Source organism: Pinus tabuliformis, chromosome 9 (genome assembly GCF_031772625.1).
Source record: "Pinus tabuliformis cultivar Carrire ecotype Pingquan chromosome 9, CPIR1, whole genome shotgun sequence".
Taxonomy (NCBI): domain Eukaryota; kingdom Viridiplantae; phylum Streptophyta; class Pinopsida; order Pinales; family Pinaceae; genus Pinus; species Pinus tabuliformis.
In genome coordinates, this window is record NC_142307.1 from 1,563,689,383 (window position 1) to 1,563,700,233 (window position 10,851).

General features: G+C 32.1%; 1 pseudogene; it reads left to right on the forward strand.

Moving 5' to 3' along the window:
* The first annotated feature begins 812 nt into the window (after positions 1-812).
* LOC149154604 (vacuolar iron transporter homolog 2 pseudogene) lies at positions 813-1,702 on the forward strand (annotated as a pseudogene).
* The last annotated feature ends 9,149 nt before the right edge of the window (positions 1,703-10,851 follow it).

Sequence of the window (10,851 nt, forward strand, 5' to 3'; positions counted from 1 at the left end):
TGCGTGGAGTGTTTTTTTTGGTTGACCGTCGTGGAAGAAAAGTCATGGAATTTAATGTTGCTACGTAGATTTAGGTGGCCCTTTTAATATGAGTATGGGCACGTTTTAATAGATGTTTATGTTTTTTTTACGACATGTATTAAAATACAAAATCGTATGTAATAAGTTTATGTTTGAGTGTTGACTTTTATTATTATGTGTATGGCACACGGGAGGAAAATATAGTGTGTGTGTTCGCAGCAGCGAGAGAGAACCAGAGATGTATGCACAGCAGTGCACATGATATACTTGGTAAAGTTCTGTTTTGACTTTTGTAATGGAACGGTGGTGAAATGAGAATGTTTTGTGTGCTGAAGGTTTTGTAATATCCATGAGCGCATTTGTTTTGGATGTAAATGTAATTTGTTTTTGATTTACAGCAGCGTGTAAAAAGAGTTTTACACCAGTGAATGTAAATGGAGGTTTTACAGCAGTAAATGTTAATGGGAATTTTTCCAGCAGTGTAAATTCTCATATGGAGACAGAGTAAATGTTTTTTTTGTTTTAATGAATAGAAATCTTTTATGGTGGTGAAATACTCTGTTCCTCAGTGAAATTATTTTTAAGCTTCTCTGTGCACAAAAAGATCCTGTGGAGGTAAAACAGAGCATTGCCTCTGTGTATTTGAATCTTGGTTTTTGGTATTTTTCTCCATTTAAAAATACCCAACAAAAATGGCCCACGCTCACGCCGATCACACGCCATTACCAAAACATTAAGAAATATATTAGTCGCATCTCAACGTATCGTATATTCTTGGGCGAAAGGCAGCCATGGAAAAGGCGGCAAGTAGCGTATGTTAATGGCTGTCACTATTGAGAAATGAAAAGTACATAAAGAGACCTCCCTCAGTGTGGAGAACACGCGCCCCTGTATAACAAACTGTATAACAAAAGAAGCCGCGGTTACAGAGGCATCCCCGTGCTCTGAACAACATGATTTAAGCATTGCGATACCAGAAATTCGAAAAGAGAAAGTCAAAGAAGATGAGAGTAGAGATAATTACGAACAGAGGGGCCAGTGTCTTCGGGCTGCTGTGCTGGGAGCGAACGATGGATTGGTATCGATTGCGTCGTTAATGATGGGAATTGGAGCAGTGAAATCAGATGCGCAGGTCATGGTCGTATCAGGGCTAGCAGCACTGGTGGCCGGGGCCTGCAGTATGGCGATTGGGGAATTCGTTTCCGTGTACACCCAACGTGACGCACAAGTAGGGGCAAAAAAGCTGAATGCTGTGGAGAAGTCCACTGAAAAGCTTGAAGTAGAGATCTGTAGCAATTCCCTCTCTTCCTCTCCCACTACATATACAACAGCAAGCCTGGCTGCATCTGCACCACTTCCTCCTCAACTTTTAATTTGTAAAGATGATGGTGAGGATGAGCAGCTTCCCAACCCCTTCCGGGCCGCATGTACATCGGCCGTTGCATTTTGTGTGGGAGGAGCTGTACCTTTACTCTCTGCAGCATTTATTACCGATTACGTTATCAGAGTTGTTACGATGGGAGTATCGTCCAGCGTGGCACTTGCGTTGTTTGGCGCAGTGGGAGCTTACTGTGGTCGGTCTCCCATGGTGAAGGGATGTATGAGAGTGTTGATAGGAGGATGGATGGCCATGCTGCTAACCTACGGTTTGCTTAAGCTGTTTGGCGCTTCTACTGCATGACACAAATACGTACCTTCAGATACCATGGTGATTAAGAACTTCATGTCGTTTTCATCGTTATAATCATATTTCAGCACTTTAATATGCTTTTATAAATCTTGGGCCATCTGAACTTTTTAATGCGGGGACTGCATCTGTGTGAGATTGTCTTGATTTGTGTGTAATGTAAAGCTGAATTAGGTATGTGGAGAATGGAATGATTTGCGCCTAATATTAGGACGCTATTCATGTGAATCCGAGCTTTCTAGCTAAAATTTTGGGACAATAGTCGCTTTCTAGCATGCTATATGTAAAATTGGGATGCTATTCATGTAAATCCAAGCTTTCCAGAAAAAATTGGGAGAAAATATTCCTTTTTATCGTGATAGATGTAAATTCCATCTTGTTTTATTTTCATTTTTTTATAATGGTTTTTTTAAATGATTTCTATTAAAAATAAACAAATTCCTGAAAATTAAAAATCATTTTCTAATTTTCTTTGTTTTTTTAATTAGTTGTCGAAATTTAATAATTACATTTAGTATTACAATTTTAATAACTACATAAAAGTTAGAAATATCTTATTTCTATATATACATTTTTATCTTCCAAAAACATATATTATTATAATTTTATAATAGTAAATTTAACAATTACATAAGATTAAAAATAATAAATAATTTAATAGACAACCTGTGAAACCTATAAATTATTTCAATATATAAAATTTTACATGCAATTTTAAATCTCATTGCAATACATTCTAATTTAATTTTTATTTTTAAAATAAAAATTCTAAAGCCTCGAAAACCATATACAAATATTTAAAAATATCAAACTTTATTATATTACACTGAAAATCTACTACACTCCCCGGCTTTGATACTAGAAATTTGTGAATTAATCAAAAATAATTTGAAAAATATAAATTAAATAATAAAATTATTATAATAATAATATATTAATATAAATTAAATAATAAAATTATTATAATAATAATATATTAATTTAGAAAATTAAAGTAAAATAATATATATATATATATATATATATATATATATATATATATATATAATTTAAAAATAACCATTATTATTTTTTTAAGTGTATTTATTTTGGTTTTTTTTGGGATAAAATTAAATAATTAAAATAAATATTAATTTTTTTTTATCTAATTTAATTACTATATATAAACCTGTTAAATTTATAATGAAAGTAATTTTTAAATTTATAATGAAGGTAATTTTTAGTTTTATGGTCTAAATATCTCTCTTTTATATATATATATATATTAAAAAATTATAATTTTATAGATTGTTTCCAAAAATTTTGTTAAATCATAATATTCAAATAATTTTGATAAAAAAGCTCTATAATTTTATGAACTATTTCCAAAGAATATTATTATCGTTATGAATTATTTTCAAAATGTTAGATTGGTTACACAAGAGGAATACTTTATCAATGAACCAATTCCCTTTAACTTTATTTTTTTATAAAATCATTAAATTTTATATTATAAATTATAATGATAATATAGTGGAGGTTAACCATCATCATCATCAATATATATATCATTCAAATAATTTTACTTTTATATATCATAATATAAATTATTTTAAAAATAAATTTTAAAGTTTTTAATTTAATTAAATATACATAATATTATGATGATGGTGGTGGTTATCGTCCACTAGGACCAAACTTTGGTCTATCGGACGTAAAGAAAACGAATTATTTAGTTTGATTTAAGATTTTATTCCTATGCTCAAAAAGCTTGGAGAGAAGCCTCCCAAGCTCACTATAATTTTGACATCGTAAAAGGTTAGGAAGGTTAGTATTGCAACAAAGATTATGAAACTGAGATCTAATGTTGTTTTAAGCGGGCCACTCTAAGAGGAAGTGATTTTCATCCTCGATGTTCATATTCTCACACAGATGACAATGTTCACTATGGAGCTCATGAGAGTTCGTTCTAATCTTGGCTATGTTAACTTTCTTCTTTGAGCTAGTTAAAACTGAGAGATATTTTTTATATTCTGGGTGGGGCTGATGAACTCCTTATAATATCTTAATTTTCTTTTAGCTGCTAAATCTTTCTCACACCACATTTTTTCTTTGAACTTAAAAGTAACAATATCTTTAACGTTATTAATGTTTTGCAATGCAACATTCTCGTCGATCTCCCAATGGTTTAACCAAGCCCTGGTGTCTTTATACCAACCTCGTTTGAGCCTTAACTGGTTTTGGTTGGAATTTAAAGCTAGCTTAGGAAGTCTATGGTCTCCTATGTTATCGAGTTTGTGCTTGTACAACAGAAGCCTAGTCATACCTAGGCTCTCGTACCTAGGCTCTCGATAAGGGAAAGACCCACTTCTATAAGGAGAATAGGATAGGGTGTATTGCTTTTAATTTTGAGGTTATACGTTATAAAATGCTTCTGGATTTGCTCAATCTTTCTCCAGGATTCTCTAAATATGCCACAAACCCACACCTCACATCCATATAAGATAATAGGAGTGACTAAAGTTTCAAAGAGGAACTTCTTTCTATCCCACATTACGAGGTTTTCCATTTTACAATTATTTTCAAGACCAAAATAAGCTTTCCACCCCCCATTAATCCTTTTCTCAATGTTATAGTTCCAGTTGAGCTTGTGATGAACATCAATTCCTAGGTACTTGTAAGAAGATACTTCCTCCAAGTTACAATTGTCATACATAAAATTAGTGTAAGTGTCCTTCTTGGATTTGATAATCATAACTTTTGTTTTTTCAGTGTTAACAGTCATACCCATGGTAGAGCAGAAATCTTTAAGAAGTCTAAGTTGCTTATCAACATCAGATGGGAACCTTGCGAGAAGAACAATACCGTCTACATAAAGAAGAAGGATTATGACTATCCCAACTAAGATCATGCCAGCACAACTTGCTTCCTCTAAACAACCTTCTAGCTTGTCGATGTAAATGCGAAATAGGGTAGGGGAGAGGGAGCAACCTTGTTTCACTCTGATATTACACTTAATATCTTTAGACCACCCCTCATTTCTCTTTAAGTTAGCAATTACATTCTCGTATAACCTTATAACGACAACTCTCAACTCAAAAGGAACCTTTAGCTCTTCTAATCTATTCCATAGGTTGTTTCTAGGAACCGTATCGAAAACCTTTCTAAAGTCCACAAAGCAACAAAAGAGATTGGATTTATCATTGTAGCATTCCTCCACAATGATCCTAAGCGTAACGAGGTGGTTCATTGTTGAGTGTTGCCTTCTAAAACCCGCTTGGCCTTTAGCCCACTTACCTTCACTTTGAAGCGATATGCTAAACTTCTTTTCCAAAATAATACCATATAAATTGGCTAAGAGAGGGCTGATCATAATTGTCCGATAGTTAGAGGGGTTATTTGTATCCCCACTTTTAAAAATAGGGATAATGAGGCTCTTAGTCCAAGGTTTAGGGAACCCGTGCTTGACCGCTTGATTGAAAAGCTTGTGGAAGTCGGGGATGAGGACAGGACCTCCAATTTTTAAGATTTCCTCCTGGTAACCTTCAATGTCCTTAGCTTTCCCATTTTCCAGGTGATTAACCCCAAAATCAATGTCTTCTAATTAGAAAACTTCTTTCGTTGTGAGCAGGGTTTCAAAGTTATCCATGACATTTGGAGATTCATAAAGCCTTTTAAGATAAGAATTCTAGTCGTGTAAAGCAATTTTATTATTATCTTTAGTTTTCCTAGTTAGAATCTGCCTCCAAAATTTCTTAAGAGCTACCTTAGAGAGGTGTAAGAGATTCTCTTGTCTTTTATGAATATATTGTCTTTTTTTCCTTTTAGTTAGGGCTTTGTATATTTTTATCTTGCCAATTTTAATGGATTCATCAACAGCTTCCTTAATTGCTCTCCTCGCACTTTTACAATCTTTGTCATACCATGGGTTGGTTTTGTTGTTTCTTTTATTACTTGAAACTTCAATTGAGAACTTGTTAATAGAATTTGAGAGGGTTGTAGTAAAATTATGATAGAGGTCTTCTATGTTGTCTATACTAGATAAAGGAAGCAAATTAGTTTTTAATTCATTTAGAAAGAGATCATTTTTATTTCTATCAAAGATTAAGTTCTTTTGTCTATAAGGATTATCTTCTATGTGATCTCTATGCGTGACAAAATTGAGAGTTATAAGTAAAGGCCTATGATCAAAGTCAGGCTTTTAAGATGTCAAAGTTTATTATTTCGTTATATAAAGGGAGATCGAAAATAACATAGTCTACCACGTTGTTATCATTATAAAATGTTATTTTAAAATTAGATTAATAAATTATAAAAACATGCCCACAGGGCTTTGGATTAATGGTGAATGGGTGCACTATTAAGGCACTCCTTGCGATAGGTCACTGGTTCAAATCCGCGTAGGTGCTTACCTACCAAAAAAAAAATTATAAAAACATATTGTTAATGTTGTTGAGACATAGTTTTAAAATAAATTCATATATCTATATATATATATATATATATATATATATATATATATATATATATTCTTAATTTAATTAAATTATTTAAATATAAATAATTTGAACATAAAATTATTGTGTTATGTTATTAAAATATTAAAATTAAAAATTATTAAAAATAGGAAATGTTTAATACATTTATAAATAAAAATATTCATATATATATATATATAGATATAATAGACAAAGTTTTTGAAAATATTATTGTAAAGTTTTAGAATTATTAAACACGGTTATTCAATAATCAAAACGTATAAACAGTGAATATGGGATATACATGGAAGCTTATTTAGGAAAAAACCACATTTTTTTTTATTAAATGTATTTGTAGACACCCATTTCAATTACATCGGTCTTTATAGGCACCAACCTACAAGAAACACTAGGCATCCTTTCTTTACAAGAAACAACTTGGTAGAGACACCAACCCGCACCAGTAAGCACCAACCTGCTAGAGACACCAACCCCCACTAATAAGAACCAACCTGCAAGAGACACCAATCCCCCTGATATTTATAGTCACTAACCTAAAGGAGACATCAATCCCTTGATTTACAGGCACTAACCTACTCTACCTAACAAATCTCTTTTTCATATAGTTTCAAACTTAAATCTATAGGCACCTTCTTTAAATTCTTCCTCATATAGGCTTCTTAATCTTTGATCCAGTTTGATCTTCCATGATATCTCTTATGCTCCTTCTCAAATTTTCTCTGGACACCAATTATTTACCAACTCTTCAAAGTTACTTCAACAATTTAGATGTATACTCAATCACATCTGCAAAGACTCCATCCATCAATTCCTTAACCTTCTTTTGTAGTCAAATTTTGTCTTTGCTTTGCATCTCTTCTCCTATGACCTAGATTTGATCTCACCAATTCACTCACACACTTTATATTCTTCTCATTTATCTTTCAGTTCTCTTTGATCTCACCATTTCACTCACACACTCTATGTTCTTCTCATTTATCTTTCATATCTCTTTGATCTCACCAATTCACTCACACACTCTATGTTCTTATCATTTATCTTTCATATCACTTTGATCTCACACGCAGCTCATGTTGCATTGGACTTCTCAATTTATGCATGTGAAATCTTCTCAGCAGTGCACTCGGACTCCTCTGCACACTCTCTTTCATTGTAGGACTATGTATATCTCGTCATTCAAACACTTCTTCTTATGAAGATCATATCTCTTTACACTTCCTCTTACAACTTGCACTTCTATGTATTTCACATTTAGCACCCTAAAATTCTTTTACTATGTTTGTATTTATAAATGGTGTGAAATCGATTTAGCACCTACCTTACTTGTGCCTTTATTTCAATGCTCTTTTTCAGGACTAAGTACTATGACCATAGGATTAATTGACTCTTGCAATGTATCAAATATCTAAGCCTTTGCAATTGTGAATGCTTTGTTACATATAGAAAGCACCGGATGCCCAAATTTCCATTTATTTTCCTGTCTCTGAGCTACTCTAGACTTCACAAAAGCCTTTAAGGTGGAATGTGATGCCTGGGGAAATGGAATTGGTATTGTTTTAATGCAAGAAGGAAGGCCCATTACTTTTGAAAGTCGTCCAATCAAGGGAAAGTATTTACACAAGCCTATTTATGAGAAGGAAATGTTGGCAATATTACATGCCCTGAAGCAATGGCGCCCTTACCTAATGGGAACGCACTTCAAGGTAAAAACAGATCATGATATTATTAAATACATTTTGAAACAAATATTATCTTCAGAAGAGCAATAAAAAAGGGTCACTAAGATTTTTGGTTCTACTTTGAAATCATCTACAAAAAAAGGAAAGAAAATGTTGTTGTGTATGCACTCTCAAGAAGGGATGAGGATGTGGAAGCATTTATCTATGTTATTTCTATTATCCAGACTAACTAGATAATTGAAGCAAGGGAGGAATGGAAGAATGAAGAAGAGGTGTGGACACTTATTCAAAAGTTGCAACAAGATCCCAGTACATCTGATACATTTATCTAGAAAAATGACTCATTATGGTACAAAGATCACTTATATCTATGTAAGAATTCCCAAATCAAACAAAAGATTATTTTGGAATTTCACACCTCTCCTTTAGGAGGGCACTTAGGTTTTTTAAAAATTTACCACAAGGTCAGGAAGGAATTTTTTTGGGATGGCCTTGAATCTGATATTTAGAAGTTTTTGGTAGAATGTTTGGTTTGCCAACAAAATAAAGTTGAGACAATTAATACCCCAGATCTATTACAACCTCGAACCATTCCAAGTCAACATTGGGAGGAGGTCTCAATGTATTTTATCACAGTTGTACCTAAGTCCAAAGGAAAGAGTGTCATCATGGTGGTAGTTGATAGACTTACCAAGTATGCACACTTTTGTGCATTATCTCATCCTTTTAAAGTGAGTTGTTAAAGTTAAACAATAACATGTACAAGTGAAGCTCTTCCAGCTGAAGACACCATGAAAATCAAAAAATCAAAAGTTTTCCAAGGTCCAATTTAAAAATCAAAACCACACACACACTCCAAAGGAAAAAATTAGTAAATCGTGCAGTTGTTTCTTCGATAGTCACGTAAGTCAACCAAAGTCCCAGTCAGCAATCGGGACCACTTCACACAAGTTTGGAGTGGGATTCCCTTACATGTATCATTCTAGGAAAACCGATTTTGAGTCGACTTGGAGATATTCAGCCTCCAAGGGATCCTCTTGTCCTTCTCTCAAATCATTTTCTCATTAATGAGAGAAGGAAGGGAAGGAGGAGTTAAAAATTCTATATAAACGGGCCATTGGAAGACCAAAAACAAGAGGCAAAGTTATGCTATCAAAATTTGTCCCTGAGCAATTCTGCATTTCATCATTGGGAGAGTTCTACCATCATTGAGAATTCTCTTAGTTTATTTGAGAGAGAGGATTTTTGCGTAAGAGATTGAAGAGAGGAGTTCCTTGCTGAGAGCTCTTGAGCACCCTTCCTCAAAGACCTCTTTTCAAGTGTTTGGATATCTCACATTGTAGCTCTGCTACCAGCAATCTTTTTGTTGATGTGTTTATGCTTCATTAAGCAATTTCATGTTTTATTTTGTGTACTTTTAGTCTATGTATGTTTATGATTTGTTTACATGCTTACAGTGCTTTGTTTACCCATGTTTGTTCACTAACAACATCCAACTTTTTTGTACTCTTTGTGGGTACAACCAAACTACAAAGAAAGTTATTTTGGGATTCATGCTCAACAAAACACCAATTACACTAGTACATTTGCTACTACATTTATGGAAACAATTCAAAAGCTACATGGAAACACAAAGATCATTGTAAGTGACACGAACAGAATTGTTTTCTTGTCTTGGTACTTAATTAGCTCATAGCTCATATTATCATCCTCAATCTAGCGAGCAAACTGAGATAGTGAACAAATGTTTGGAAGGATATCTTCATTGCTTTAATTTGGAAAACAAACACAATGGGTCAAGTGGTTACCTTTGGTTGAATGGTGGTATAACACTTTCTTTCATATTGCAGCAAAAATGACCTCATTTATGACACTTTATGTATATCATCCACCGTCCATCACATCATCTTTAAGAAAATATTCTAAGGTTAAAGCAGTGGAAGATCACATAAAGCATCAACAAAGAGTTCTCCAACTCTTAAAGGATAACCTCACTATGGAACAGAATCGAATGAAACAACAGGCATATCAACATTACAATGAAAGAAATTTTAATGTAGAACAACGTAAACTTTGAAACGGGAACTGATATGATTACCCATTTTTTTGAGGTAGCAAAAAAATCAACCGATTTGGAAAAGTGTTGATTCAGTATATATATATATATATATATATATATAGCAGATTTTTGACACTTTAAATTTTCTTAAGTATCAAGTATGAACATTTGTTTTAAACGTCAGTGATTTTCATGTTAATTTTGAAACGTGTTGATGTGGCGTCAACCCCTTTCTTTAGAGGACTTGTTTTTGACACTTTAAATTTTCTAATCTATCAAGTGTGGATAATTTTTTTTTTAAATGTTGGTGATTTTCATTCAGATTTAGAAAAACGTCAATTATTTTTTTTAAGGCATATTGTTGACACTTTAAATTTTCTTATGTGCTAAGTACACGTATTTTTTTTTCAAATATTGATTATTTGACTATTTTTCAAGTTCTCTTATTCCTCTTCATGTTTTTTGTCCTTAGATATTTGGTTTTTAAGGGTTTTCCAAATTTTTTGTTTTTTGTTTTCCTTTGCATTGTTTTTTTATAATAAAAATTTATTTTTTTTACAAAGTTTCAAAAATAATAATAAAAATAATATTTTGAGATCTGGATTTTTTTAATATTTATATATCGTTAATTAATCTTTCAAAACACATAAAATAATTGTCACTAAAAATTAATAATTTAAAAACTCGACAGGAAATACACCTTTTGCATATAGATAGAATTAAAAAAATATGTATTTTAGGACATTTTCGCTAAAAAATCCATATATATATATATATATATATATATATATATATGGAAAATTTGAATAAAAAAATAGGAAAAATAAATAAATTTTATATTAAAAAAGATGACATTTGGAAAATAAAAATTCAAAAAAATTGATTCAAATATATTTTAAATAAAAAATAACATTGAAAAAAAAATTA